The sequence below is a fragment of the Carassius carassius genome, chromosome 25 (assembly GCF_963082965.1).
Source record: "Carassius carassius chromosome 25, fCarCar2.1, whole genome shotgun sequence".
NCBI classification, from domain to species: domain Eukaryota; kingdom Metazoa; phylum Chordata; class Actinopteri; order Cypriniformes; family Cyprinidae; genus Carassius; species Carassius carassius.
Window position 1 is genome coordinate 15,258,833 of NC_081779.1, and position 12,144 is coordinate 15,270,976.

Below are 12,144 nucleotides of genomic sequence, written 5' to 3' on the forward strand. Positions count from 1 at the left end.
ATATTAAAAGGTTATATTTTCACAGAATGTTCTACATCTTGAAGGATGATTTTAAAGTAGAGAACAGTAAATCACACGCACGCATGCACACAAAAATTACTTTAGCTGGGTTTTCACAGGCAGGGTCACATATGTGCTTCTGTCTTTATCTCACCCCGTTGTAGAATGACGCAGGGTCTTAAACTTAGAGGTAGGAATAAATGGAAAAAAAGACAATATAGAAGAAAAATAGAAGTCTTCCCCCTTTCTGTCATCGCTCCCTCTGTCTGAGAGATATCTATCAGGCAACTAAAATTAATGGAGTTTACCAGAATGTGGCCCTAGTGGGGGGATCGTGGGAAAACTCCATAATCACATTCCAGCTCTGAGATGATGTGGGTGTTGATAGAACCTGGAATGAGGGGTTCAAGGAAATGGGTACTCTTTAATTAATACCTCTGATTTTTATTTATAGGCAAAGCCATTATGGATAATGTGGCTATACTGAAATGCAAATTTCTAATGAAGCTCAAACATCCCCAGACATGCCAACATCTCAGAAGTACAGGAAGTAAAAAGAAGGAAAAGTTTTAAATGGACAGGATACATTTTTACATGCTTAAAGGGATAGTTCACCTAAAAATGAAGAGTTGTCATGGTATTGTACATACAATAAAAACAAGTGGATAACATGCGGGTTGGTTGGCTAGTTTTTAAACAACTTGTGAAAGATCGTGTGCATTTGAGTTCAGATGCATTTACATTGTGACTGTGACTAAGATGCAGTCAACAGAAACAGTCTGTAAAGATGTGAACCAAATGGTCCATACAATTAGAAAAACAAAGGAACAGCATTCTTTATGAACTTCTTGTAGAATGCAGGATCTCCATCGGAAGGACTTAACAGTATCTATTGTTTGTAGCCCTTTTGTCTTCAGGTATAAAGTTATGTCTCACAGACTCAGACACAACTTTGGGAGATTCTTATAAGGGTTAAGATATTTTGAAAACTGACAATATCACTGTTGAACACATGCTACACTGCTACCTTCAATAAATTCTTTTCCCCAAAAGAACTATAGTCAGGTTCACTTATTTTACGTATTAGAGAACTCTAATAAATTGGCAAGCCACTCAAACCACAGCTCAGCCAAATACAGTAAAATCTAACAATGTTGGTGGGTAAGGATAATCATTTTTGGGGGACTTTTTGGATGTTCCTTTCAGGAATTTTTGGGTGTTCCTTTCAGACCTGAATATTTTAGGTATGATTTGCATCAAGTAAATTTTTTTTTGTCAAATTCATCATTACTCATATTCAATATTATTAGAATATTATTTGTGTTTTTAAATTATGTGTTATGGGCCATGCAGGTGTCAGCAGTGCTGTGGAAGATGTAGTGCCGGTGGATCTTTGACATTGAGTCCTTTTTCTAGGCTAGACCTGCTGTGCCCACCGCAATCAGACATCACAATCTGTCCCTGCACGTGTCTGCTTGCGTGTGTTTTTGTCAGTCAGTCTAGGAGTGGGAAAGCTCAGTTGGATCTTATGCTGCTAAATGACTGGAGATTGTGAGGCCTAAAAAGATGGAAAGACAAAGATTGCAGCTGCTCTCAGTGGAACAAAGCGATATAACCCTATTAAAGGTTACCACGGGGAAAGCAATCTCAACCATTCTGACAGGCCAACTAAGCTGTTAAACTGTTCACATGTGTCGCTGGCCAAATCCTGGCTTTGGGTTCCAATCATAAGCAATTAAACCTGACCAGACAATGTCCTGTGTTCAAGTCCTCAAGTGTCCATGGCAAGGTGACCCTCTTATTACTCTGAGGTCCAAATATTCATCGGTGGTAGACGATCAATAGCTTTTTATTGTTTACCCTGTTAGCCCCTCTGGTTCTATGGCAGGGGTTCAAATGGAGATTTACTGTGACTTAAAGCAATTTGTTATGCTTTAGACTTTACTACATAAAGCAAAATCCCCCAAAAGGTAAATACTGTATTTTAAACTGGAATGTCATTGTGTACATACCAGGTTGACTGAAGCAATTATCTATTTCCTTTTTTAGCAACTGCCCTTTCCATGGCATATAACGCATACAAACAGGTCCACTGACTCACAGCAGTGACTTACAGCAAATACAAATAGCCTGTCAGTGTAAATATATATATAGGTCACCAGAAGTACAGTTTACATGCCCCAACTATTTCAGTACTCTGTGGTGTAAAATGACCATGACAAAATGAAAAGGACACAGTGTGCAGTGTAAATAAGAATAATTTATAATTTCATTCAACAGAACTGAGAGGGAGATCATACATTAGTAGTTTAAATTTAAGGACAGAATCCAGTATTTCTGAATCCAACAATACTACTAATAAAAAAAAAAAATTATAAGTAAATCATCAAAAAAAAAAAAAAAAAAAAAATCAGTATCATGCTTAAAACTAAATAATTTCCTTGTATAGTAAAATTGGGTACTATTTAAAAATACACAATTGTATTTAACATAATTTCAATATAATAACTATATAATAAAAAATAATATGATAAAAATATCTTAAACATAGTTTTTATTCTCAGGTTAGTTTTGTTTGCTTGTTTTCCTAGTGAAATTGTATGTATTTAAAATAAATACATTTACTTAGATTTAATCATATTTAATAGTTTCAATATATTAAAACATATATTAATATATTAATATCATAAACATATCTTAAAACTGTATTATTATTATTATTATTATTATTATAAACAATTATTATTATAACAATTATTATTGATTTGAACAATTTAGTGTGGTTTATGTTTAAAGAAAATTCATATCAGATTTTTCAGTGTTTATCTGTTTTTAATTTAACAATAAATTGAGGTGAAATGAGACAAAATCCTGATTGAGAAAAAAAAAAAATTGCTGTAAGAAATATTATTTAATATAGACCAATATAATACCATACATTAAACATTTACCAGCATTATAGCTATTCATGATTTGATAAGAAACCAGCAGGCATGCAATCATAACACTTTTCCACAGATGGTATTACTGCTATTTGTCTTTGGTCTGGCTTGATCTAAATATTTTAAGAAAACCTTCATGCTTCTGAAAATACTAGTGGAATTAGTGATAACCAGAAAAAGTAGGTACATGGTTTTTACACTGAGACTCGTATTAGAAAATCTTCTGAATCCAAAGATAATTAAATCCAGTGTATGTGAAAAAATATGATTATCTTTAACTGAATATAGATCATGCTTCTTTCAGCGGCATAAGGATACGTGCATAAGGATATTCTGTCTACATCACGAGTGTCAGGCTTGTCTGCACAATTGCAGGCACTGCCAGTGTTTGAGACTCAGCTCTTGGATTTCAATGCTCAGTAAACCTTGCTGTACATTTGCCAAATAAACAATTTGACTTGACTAGATTTGACATGGATTAATCCTCACATTGCATGTGGAATAATCCTTGCAAAGCCACCCGAATAAAATGCCATTTTTGTGACAGGTGCCATTACAAGTAAAAAAATATTATCTGAGATGATTATTGCATTTATATTATATCATTAGTTTGGGGACTACAGGATTTTGTTTTTAAAAGCTTTCTGCCAATCTCATGTTAATCTTGAGGACCTTTAGAGAAGTATTGCATTTTTCATCTCTCTGAAGAGTCTTTAATTTGATCAGATTTATAAAAGACAGATATCGCTTCTTTCCAAAAACAATCAAGCTCCTGGAGCCGTGCTGTGGGTGGAGCTAAAGAGCAATCATCTGCAAGCTGTGACATCAACATCAAGAGAACAAAAAATCTGATCCAACCATACTGAATCCAGAATAATTATTACAATTTAAAATAATAGGTTTTTAGTTTAGTATAAAAAATAAAATAAAAATAAAAATTTTTATAATGCAATTTATTCCTGTGATGGCAAAAGTGGAAGCTATTACTCCAGTCATCAGTGTCACATGACCCTTTAGAAATTATTCTAATTTGATGATTTGCTGCTCAAGAAACATTGGCAAAGTGAAATATATTTAGCTGTATATTAATATTATCAAACAATTGTGCTGCTTAGTATTTGAAATGCAAGTTAAAAACAACAGCGTTTATTTGAAATATTGTAGCAAATTAGAAGCGACTAACACCAAAAAACACCTCAGTGTGGCCTTGACTGTCACTCACTTTTGATCAATGTAATGTATCTGTGCTGAATAAAAGAAAAATCCTTGCTGAATAATAATAATAATAATAATAATAATAATAATAATACAACCCGAATTTCGGAAAAGTTGGGACGTTTTTTAAATTTTAATAAAATGAAAACTAAAGGAATTTCAATCACATGAGCCAATATTTTATTCACAATAGAACATAGATAACGTAGCAAATGTTTAAACTGAGAAATTTTACACTTTTATCCACTTAATTAGCTCATTTAAAATTTAATGCCTGCTACAGGTCTCAAAAAAGTTGGCACGGGGGCAACATATGGCTAAAAAAGCAAGCAGTTTTGAAAAGATTGAGCTGGGAGAACATCTAGTGATTAATTAAGTTAATTGATATCAGGTCTGTAACATGATTAGCTATAAAAGCTTTGTCTTAGAGAAGCAGAGTCTCTCAGAAGTAAAGATGGGCAGAGGCTCTCCAATCTGTGAAAGACTGCGTAAAAAAATTGTGGAAAACTTTAAAAACAATGTTCCTCAACGTCAAATTGCAAAGGCTTTGCAAATCCCATCATCTACAGTGCATAACATCATCAAAAGATTCAGAGAAACTGGAGAAATCTCTGTGCGTAAGGGACAGGGCCGGAGACCTTTATTGGATGCCCGTGGTCTTCGTGCTCTCAGACGACACTGCATCACTCATCGGCATGATTGTGTCAATGACATTACTAAATGGGCCCAGGAATACTTTCAGAAACCACTGTCGGTAAACACAATCCGCCGTGCCATCAGCAGATGCCAACTAAAGCTCTATCATGCAAAAAGGAAGCCATATGTGAACATGGTCCAGAAGCGCCGTCGTGTCCTGTGGGCCAAGGCTCATTTAAAATGGACTATTTCAAAGTGGAATAGTGTTTTATGGTCAGACGAGTCCAAATTTGACATTCTTGTTGGAAATCACGGACGCCGTGTCCTCCGGGCTAAAGAGGAGGGAGACCTTCCAGCATGTTATCAGCGTTCAGTTCAAAAGCCAGCATCTCTGATGGTATGGGGGTGCATAAGTGCATACGGTAGGGGCAGCTTGCATGTTTTGGAAGGCTCTGTGAATGCTGAAAGGTATATAAAGGTTTTAGAGCAACATATGCTTCCCTCCAAACAACGTCTATTTCAGGGAAGGCCTTGTTTATTTCAGCAGGACAATGCAAAACCACATACTGCAGCTATAACATGGCATGGCTTCTTCGTAGAAGAGTACGGGTGCTTACCTGGCCTGCCTGCAGTCCAGATCTTTCACCTATAGAGAACATTTGGCGCATCATTAAACGAAAAATATGTCAAATACGACTACGAACTCTTCAGCAGCTGGAAATCTATATAAGGCAAGAATGGGACCAAATTCCAACAGCAAAACTCCAGCAACTCATAGCCTCAATGCCCAGACGTCTTCAAACTGTTTTGAAAAGAAAAGGTGCTACACCATGGTAAACATGCCCCGTCCCAACTATTTTGAGACCTGTAGCAGAAATCAAAATTGAAATGAGCTCATTTTGTGCATAAAATTGTAAACTTTCTCAGTTTAAACATTTGCTATGTTATCTATGTTCTATTGTGAATAAAATATTGGCTCATGTGATTTGAAAGTCTTTTAGTTTTCATTTTATTAAAATTTAAAAAACGTCCCAACTTTTCCGGAATTCGGATTGTAATAATAATAATAATAATAATTGTATATTAATTTTAGGGCTGGTAAGCAATTAAATTTTTTCATCTATTGATTTACACGATGTGGTGATTAGTTAATCAAATTAATCACACATCAAATTTGGAGTAATTACTCTGAAAAGATCATTTAAAGCATCAAAGCATAAAACAGAGATTAGAACAGTTCTGATTTGTCTTTATATTTTGGCTGGCAAAAATTAGCAAATCAGAAAATATTGTGTCTAAAATAACACAATATTAACTTCTTAATGAACTGTTGTATAAGATGTGTATCAAATTTGCACTCGTGTGATATTGCACTTAGCCTACAGCTTAGGGCTGGACGATTATGGCCAAAAATCAAAACCTCGATCAATTGAACATTTTACCTCGATTACGATTAATGAACGATTATTTTGTTTCTGTGTTTTTTTTTTTTTTTTTTTTTGCCTTCATAGTTCACTGACAAGGTTTGTACTGTAAGCAGGGCTGTAGCTGGGGTTAGCAGGGCCCCGGTGCAGGTTGTACCAGTGTGCCCTGTTTGAAAGTGTTTAATTTGTATGTTCGTTCTGTTTATTTGTTTGTGCTATTTACACAGTGTTTAAGTTTTTTCAAGTTTGTAAGTGTCCAGGTACGGAAACCGAATAATTAAATGTAAAATAGCACTGTAAAAATTAAACATACAGTCAAACCAAAATTTATTCAGACACCTTCAACATTTCTCACATTATCAGTTTATTTGCTATAGTTTAGAAAATGGTAATAAAATATGACAAGAACTCAAGAGTTAAACTGTCAGAACAAATTCATCTTGATAATATCATAACTTTGATAGAAAGATATGTAATGGATTACAATCAAACAAAACTTCAGACAACAGTCAATACTTTGTTGGCCAATTACCAATCAATGATTAATTGTGTTCAGTCTGTGGTGTGAAAAGGTTGCATTAGCAATTACGCAAAGGAAAGCTCAGACGCGGCTCTCTCTCTGCATGCGCACCGAGCACAGCGCGAGTAACCAGCTGCTCAGTTCAGCTTTTCCGCGTCTTGTGTTTGAATGCTTTAAAGTTTTTTGAATGGTTAAATTGGCAAGTGGCAAGGCTTAATAACACGTGAAAATGATACGCTTTCATGACGACACACAGCAGCTTTCTGTCAACTGTCTTGAAAGTCTTTTTAGACTGGCCTCCGCCAGACGGTTGAGATCGACTAGTAAAGGTGGGATATTTTTTCCTAGTGAAAGCGCGATCTGACATCATAGCTCACTATCAGCAGTTATTTTATCTATGTTCGTAACATTTCTTACAGATTATTGCTCGGTGTAAGAGATAAATAAAGATCAGATAAAGATCAATTAGCACAGTACCAGTACGAGTGAATTAGTCATACTGTCTCTCTATATTATTGTGAAGCTGTGGGTTGTAAATAGCATAGTTCCTTCAAAAGTAGAAAAATGCTATAATAAGTTTTGATATTCTAAGCTACTTTAGTAATAAATCACAGGACAGCGCTGATAAATAGTTTCTGTGTTCCTCTGTGTGCGCAATCTTCACAGCTACTGTTTATATGAGTGTTCGTGCCACAATGCAGCTGCGCGAACATGGGAGCTCGAAATAATAATACACATCCGATCGTCTAATTGCTTGAACGTCCAAACCATAAAACAAATACAACTGACAAAGTTTAGTGAATACGCAAGGCTCACCGCTCGCGCGCCATCACTATGTGTTGAACCGGTGCTCACCTCCGTGTTTTGCTTATATGCCACTGATTGGAGACCGGAGTCATGTGGCTACACACACGGTAGTATGCTTTTAAGAGGGAAGTATTAGGATTAAAAAACTGAAATAACCGACATGAGAAAATTAAGTCGGTTAGAGGTTCTGAATTTCAGTTTCGATTACTTTTCGATTAATCATCCAGCCCTACTACAGCTCGTGTGATATTTCTTAACTATTTGATGTAAATATGAGACAAAATTCAAACAGATACATATACTATACTATACTATACTATACTATACTATCACAGGGTTTCCAGGGGTCCTTGAAAATCTTAAATTTAGTTATGATTCTGCCGTGAACTGGTGGATCGACAAGAAGCTAATGCTAAAGCATTTTAAAAATCTAAACAATTAAGTAAGTGTCAGGGATCGAGCAGACCAGGTCCCAGCCAATCATCAGCGCTCACGCTCCCCTGAATTCTAATCACCAGCACCTGATCTCCATTACCCTGGCACTATAAGACACCCTCTGAAACCTCAGTTCACCGTCAAGCTTCCAACAGGAATCGACCTCACAATCTTGTCTCCAACTCACCGCATCTTCTCGACAAAGCACCAGCCGTAACGTATACTCACATTTGGCAGTTAACCTGTGTGTCTTTGTTCTCTTGTCTCCAGAACCCCTTTGGCACTTCCCATGATCTGAATGATCGTTACCTACTGAGTGCTCGCCTGATTCTCGGACATTGTTCTCCCACTGCAAAAGAAAAAAGGACAAGTGTTGATATTCACGTATTGTGTGGCTTTGACGTTCAGACACAGAATGAACTCACCTGGCTTCCACAGAAGCAGAATTCACTGGGTTTCCACGAACACGAACTCCACAGCCCCGCACCAAGATTTCCCTGACTCACCTCTCACGAACTTTGTAAATAAAGCACTGTGTTGAATTCACTAACCTCAATTTAAGTCTCACATATTTATGTTATTTACTATAATAATTGATTGATAATAAGTGTTTAATCTAATAATTGATACTTTGGACTCCTCTCTTTTCTTAAAAATTGTTTAAGGCTTAAATTTTAAATATCATTAGCATCGGTAAAACTTTAGTATAAGGTTCCAATTCTCACTAATAACTAGTTGCTTATTAGCATGCCTATTGATAACATATTGGCTGTTTATTAGTGCTTATAAAGTACATATAATGCATGATATCCATAATCCTACCCAATACCCTTAACTTAACAACTACCTTATAAACTATTAATAAGCAGCAAATTAGGAGTTAATTAAGGCAAAAGTCATAGTTAATGGTTAGTTAATAGTGAGAATTGGACCGTGACCGTATCATTTTGTAAAACATTTGGTTTTTGTGAAAAAATGTATCTAAACTGCAAATCATGTTTCCACAGTCATTTTACAGTTAAATATGTTACCATTGACAGTGCCCTATACCCCTCTAATATATATATATATATATATATATATATATATATATATATATATATATATTTTTTTTTTTTTTTTTTTTCTAAGGTCTAAAAAAAATATCTATTTGATTTAGAAAATCCTGCAGATACCCTGTTATATATATAAATTATTTTGTAGCTGACCATTTTTTTCTTTTCTATTCCTTCATAAAAGGTCACTTAAGGCCCAGCAATTTCAGTTCCATGTGCTGTTCCACTTAGCTTACGTACTGTGCTGAAACAGGAGTTTTGTGGTGTTAGTGGCAAGTGGTGTTTGTCGCTTCTTATTTCCCTCCTCCCAACCATGAAGAACCCCCTGGAGCAAGCGCCTGTATGCCCAGATGTTTGCCTGTTTCAAATGCCCTTACATCCACCCAAGTTAGTCTGAAGGCTAGTGAGGTGAGATTTTAGATTTTAATCAAATCCTGCTGTGGATTATACCGTATATAAGGCTTCTTAGCTGGCCTCCAGAAAGTAGATGCGCAAGACAGAGTCAAGATGGAGCTGTGTAAATGCAGTAGTATATTTGTTTAAGTTCATATCCACTCTCAAGTGCCTTTGGACTCAAAATACACTCACATATGTAGAACCGATATGCACATAAACATTCATACATATATAAACATACATACACACAAAGCATACATAATTCATGCAAGCTAGGGGCAGGGTTTAGAACTGCAATACTTTTGCATTCCCTTTGATCTAGTTAGCCCTTGAAAATGCTCTCTTATTTCCCAGGTGATGCCTCTGTTAAGTACTGCTTCTATATCCAAGAAAGACTACTGTCTCCTGGGCTCATGGTGATAAATTTTGTTTGCATTATTAATGTTAAGTTACAACTGAAAGGGGTACAAAGGAAAGGAAAAAAATATGTCAAGGCAGTCATAAAGGGGCACAGAGGTGGAGACACGTTACTCAGGTTTGTTGTGTGACCTGCTTTATGGTTGAATGGGTCTACGTGCTTATGGCCGGGTCTGTCCACAAACCCGAGGAACTAGTCACCATCTTTGTGGGCTCATGTTGCATTTTCACGTCTTCAAGGTCAAACAAGGATGCTCAAGATTGCCTCTGAGCTGTGTCCAGGACTTTTTTTTTTCAAATAAAGCTTTATTTGAGCACAGCCCTGCAACCAGCTAATTTAATAAATTAAATTGTTTTGCATGTGACATTTATTGGAAGTCACTCATAAAACAAGTGACTTTGAGGAAATGAATTTGACTTGTTAGACTGACATGGCATGAAATGCACTATGGGTCAAAAGATGAAAGGATGAAAGGTTATATATATATATATATATATATATATATATATATATATATATATAAAGTGAAAGTGAAAGTGAAGTGACATTCAGCCAAGTATGGTGACCCACACTCAGAATTTGTGCTCTGCATTTAACCCATCCGAAGTGCACACACACAGAGCAGTGAACACACACACACACTGTGAGCACACACCCGGAGCAGTGGGCAGCCATTTATGCTGCGGCGCCCGGGGAGCAGTTGGGGGTTCGATGCCTTGCTCAAGGGCACCTAAGTCGTGGTATTGAAGGTGGAGAGAGAACTGTACATGCACTCCCCCCACCCACAATTCCTGCCAGCCCGGGACTCGAACTCACAACCTTTCGATTGGGAGTCCGACTCTCTAACCATTAGGCCACGACTTCCCTCAAAGTATATATATATATATATATATATATATATATATATATATATATATATATATATATATATATATATATATATATATATATATATATATATATATATATATATATATATATATATATATATATATATATATATATATATATATATATATATATATATATATATATATATATATATACTTTGAGGGAATATATATATATATATATATATATTTAATTTATAGTATATATATATATATATATATATATATATATATATATACTCCCCAAGGCTGCATTTATTTGTTTAACAAATAGTATTGTTGAGGAATATTATTGCAGTACAAACTCAAAATTGCAAGGAAGATCACCCCCTCTTCTGTGCTGCCATTACTTCAATCTTCAGTGTCACATGATCCTTCAGAAATCATTAAAATGCCACTAAAAAAAAAGACTTATCCAAAAGTTTTGAAGAGTAGTGCATGTCAATAATTAATTCATTGATTCATTCATTACATTTATATAGCGCTTTTCTAGGCACTCAAAGCGCTTTACATAGACACGGGGTATCTCCTCTTCCACCACCAGTGTGCAGCATCCACCTGGATGATGCGACGGCAGCCATAGTGCACCAGAACTATGAATTAACTAAGAATTTTAAAAATATCTTTGTATATTTGTGTACCGCAGAAGAACAAAGTCATTATATGTTTAGGGTGACTACATGATGACAGTACTTTCATCTTTGGGTATCTCTTCAGATAAGTATGGATGAATAATTGGAAGAGAGTTGGATCAAGATTCAATTTTATCATCCTAGTACATAAGAATCATTGTTAGAAAGTCTGTTAAATTACACATCTTCTAGGGCTGTTGTGGAAGTTGCCGTCTATACAAATAAATACTTCTATGAGTCATTCAGTCACAAAATTGAGAGAGTTAGCAGAAGTCTGCCACAAGTTTAATGAGTATGTTAAAATGTCACTATAAAAGGCAAATAAATAAATTGACTACATCTGGGTAGTGCTAATGCAATGATTTCTGGGAAGTCTAATTTAAATAGCAACTAAAAAGCTGGTCTTTTAAAGACTGGGCAAATTTATTGATACACATTCACTATTGAAATTGTTCATTAAAAGCATATTAAAAGGAAGCTATTAAAACTGCTGAAAATGCATTGTGGGATTTGTGCAAACTGCACAGGGAAAAGAGCTTGCATCTTAAAAAATTATCTTATCTAATAAAGTCTTTATGGAAAGTACAAATGAAGCTAGAATTAAGGCCTGTCATTATTCTATCATTCATCATCTCCATGATGATTATTATTATAATCAGTCAGTCTCTTTCAGACTCTCTCATGGTGTGCTTCATTTTCTTGCCGGGCTGTAATGGTTGATGGAGTAACCTTTGTGTAACTTTTCACACATTGCTCTAACAATAGCAAGATCGC